The following is a 3,789-nucleotide window of genomic DNA, read 5'->3' on the forward strand; positions in this document are numbered from 1 at the left end:
CTTGTTGATCTTCTTGGGGCACCATCAATCTTTTTTTTTTTTTTTTTTTTAAATAAGATTATCCCTTGTATTCATTTTCCCAAATCTTTTCCCTCCCTCCTTCTACTCCCTCCCCTAGAAAACAGGCAATCATATACATATTACATGTGTTAACCTAGATACAATATATGTGTGTAAATCCAATTTTTTCTTGTTGCATGTTAAGAATTGGATTCATCTCTCTTCAGTTGTCTGTAAGGTGCTTGGTTCTTCTTTGGAAGCTAAGGCCGCGTTGGGGTGAACCCTCACTTCAGCCGGCAACTAGCACCACTATAAACAAGTTTCTCCTCAATTATCTCCCGAAAAATGGCCGTCTCCAAGCTCGCTTGCATCTACTCTGTCCTCATTCTTCACTACGATGAGGTTACAGTCACGGAGGATAAAATTAATGCCCTCATTAAAGCAGCAGGTGTAAATGTTGAACCATTCTGGCCTGGGTTGTTTGCAAAGGCCCTGAATAATGTAAACATTGGAAGTCTCATCTGCAATGTAGGAGTTGGTGGACCTGCCCCAGCAGCTGGTGGTGCCGCTCCTGCTAGCACAGCTGCCCCAGCTGAGGAGAAAAAGAAAGAGGAAGCAAAAAAAGAAGAATCCGAGGAGTCCAATGATGACATGGGTTTTGGTCTGTTTGACTAAATTTTTTTTGTAACATTAAATAAAAAGTTTGTCAACTAAAAAAAAAAAAAAAAAATTGGATTCCAAAGGTATAAGTAACCTGGGTAGAAAGACAGTAGTGCTAACAGTTTACATTAAATTCCCAGTGTTCTTTCTTTGGGTGTAGTTATTTCTGTCCATCATTGATCAACTGGAAGTGAGTTGGATCTTCTTTATGTTGAAGATTTCCACTTCCATCAGAATACATCCTCATACAGTATTGTTGTTGAAGTGTATAGTGATTTTCTGGTTCTGCTCATTTCACTCAGCATCAGTTCATGTAAATCTCTCCAAACCGCTCTGTATTCATCCTGCTGGTCATTTCTTACAGAGCAATAATATTCCATAACATTCATATGCCACAATTTACCCAACCATTCTCCAATTGATGGACATCCATTCATTTTCCAGTTTCTAGACACTACAAAAAGAGTTACCACAAACATTTTGGCACACACAGGTCCCTTTCCCCTCTTTAGTATTTCTTTGGGATATAAGCCCAGTAGTAGCACTGCTAGATCAAAGGGTATGCACAGTTTGATAACTTTTTGGGCATAGTTCCAAATGGGCACCATCAATCTAATAGGCCCTTCAGCTTTCCCTTCCAACCTAATCATTCTGGATAATGAGTTTTGGACTATTCTATCGATCAGATCTAGTGCCTTAGCTATCTAATTGGTGATAATCTCTACAACTGTTTGAAGGCTAATTATCCTATTCAACATATATATTGGGATTCTATATCCCCAACTTCCATCTTGAGCCCAGGTGATTGGCCCATACTCTTTAACTCTTCTTTCTGGGGGCCAGGTGTCACCCCAACCATTTGCATCTCCAGTCTAGGTAATAGATGTATCTAAACCCCCATTTCCCTCTTCCCAAATCATCATACAACTGAATTCCTAAATATTTGTCTGCCTGTTCAGGAAGAAAGAAAAAAAAAATTGACCTTATTAATCCAATATAACAGATCCCTGTCCAATTAAGAGATAGGTGAGTACACTGTGAGGTTAAGGTGAAATTCCTAGGGGAAAATATATCGGGTCCCAAACAGGCGAAGAGACCCAAAGTAATTTTAAAAAGTAATAAGAAAAGTGATATATAGACAATTACAATGCCCTCAGTTCAGAGATTGTATTCCCATTCAGTAGAGGCCCCACCTCAAATGTAATTTGAGGTCTCCTTTATTATCTTCAACTGTCTATTCTGATAAAGGTGGTGCCACAGGTTCTTTTGTTCTGGTATGATGTGTCTAGTCTTGTTCCTGGATCCATCCCAGCACGGAGTAACTTCTCATCCTTCCAGGATCGGATCAAAACCCAATATCCAATTTGAATTCTATGTACAGGAGGAGTCTGAACTATTAACCCTTTTTGTTGTAGTTCTTGTAAATGTTGTACCAATGATTTAACATATCTCTTAAGAAATAAATCCTTCGTCCCTAAAATAGGGTCCCACTTTCCCATATTAGCCTGGAAAAGATGACCATACAATAATTCATAAGGTGAAAGCCCAATGTCTCTACATGGCTTGGTTCTGATTCTGACCAGAGCAAGAGGAAAGCATTTAGTCCAAGGTAGTTGGGTCTCTAAAGATAATTTAGTCAGTTGCTGTTTTATTTCTTAATTCATCCTTTCTACTTTCTCTGAAGAGGGAGGAGGCCCTAATCAGATTCTGCAGTACTAGGGCAGAAAAACATGTTCCCTGATCCTCTCCACTACTCCATATCTGGAAATAATTGTTCTAATAAGACCTTGAGGCAGTTGCTTAGGTGCCTCCACCATCAGATGGTCCACTATGGCCAGCAAATATTTGAAATGACTCACTGGTGGCAGCCCAGTGAAGTCCACCTGGATGCTTTGAGATGGTCTGATTCCCGGAGGTCATCTCCATTTCAGGACCTGGTGTTGAGTAGCCTTGTTAGTCCTTTGACAAACTAGGTAGCTGTTCACTAGTTGTCAGGCCATAGTATATAGGCCGGGAGAAACATACCTTGTCAGTACAGCATCACATAGGTTTTGGACATCCCAATAACTGCCCTGGTGCAGTTGCTGAAGGACCTGCCTCATACTTGCTTTGGTCAGTACCTTTCTGCCATCAGGTAAGAGCCATCGTCCTTCGGAGTTTTCAACTGCTTCTCTTTTTCCTTATGGGTAAAACTTGGAAAGGGCAGAGTAGGGGAAAGTACAGGTATCAAGGTCATTATAGGAGTAATCTCCTGGTCTCCATCTCCCTTGACCTCCTCATCTGATAACCTACTTCCCCTTGCCCCAAAAGAATTTCCCATTTGATGTCCCTTTATATGTCTTACTGCTACATTCCTAGGAGTTTTCCAGTACCTCTCTCTGACTTATGTATGTTGGACCAGTTCTTTACCCTTACTATTCACAAACCCTCAATCTTCCAAAATTTTCCAAATATATGCACCACACTCCAGGCATATTTTGAATTGGTGTATGCATCCCCATCTTTGTCCCTCAATAACGTCAATGCTTGATTTAAGGCATACAATTCACAAGTTTGAGCTGATCAATGGACAGGCAAGACTGCCCTTGATAAAGTGACAGTTTGATCTCCATCCACAATAACAAATCCATTTTTCCTTTTCCCATCTACTATCCTAGAAGAGCCATTTATAACCAATTTACTCCCCCAGGTATTGGTGATTCTTGTAAATCCTCTCTTACTTTTGTTTGAAAATCAATTAACTCTAAGCAACAATGTTCCTCTCTGGGGGATGGTTCTATTCCAGGGGACAAAAAGGAGATAGGATTAAGATTAAAGGAAAGCCACTGGTCTTTTCTGCCCCCCTTTTATTAGAGCAAGGACTCCTAGAGCCACCCCTCCACCCCTCCCTCAACATTGACAAACAGGTGGAAAGGTTTTTCCAAGGTGGGGAGAGCCAATACAAGTGGTGAAATTAACAAATGCCTTAAGTCCTCAATCTTTTGATCACTCTCTTGATCCCACATGATAGAATTTGGACTTTCCTCCAGCAGATGCTTATACAAGGGTATGGTGTTAGCAGTATTAGAATCTATCCATGTCTGACAATGTCCTACTAACCCCAGAAATTTGCATAGCTCTTTCTTTGTC

At 40.6% G+C, this 3,789-nt stretch overlaps 1 pseudogene; it reads left to right on the forward strand.

Annotated features, from left to right (window-relative positions):
- Window positions 1-222: 222 nt before the first annotated feature.
- On the forward strand, window positions 223-730 carry LOC141554908 (large ribosomal subunit protein P1 pseudogene; annotated as a pseudogene).
- The last annotated feature ends 3,059 nt before the right edge of the window (window positions 731-3,789 follow it).

Source organism: Sminthopsis crassicaudata, chromosome 1, assembly GCF_048593235.1.
Source record: "Sminthopsis crassicaudata isolate SCR6 chromosome 1, ASM4859323v1, whole genome shotgun sequence".
Lineage (NCBI taxonomy): Eukaryota > Metazoa > Chordata > Mammalia > Dasyuromorphia > Dasyuridae > Sminthopsis > Sminthopsis crassicaudata.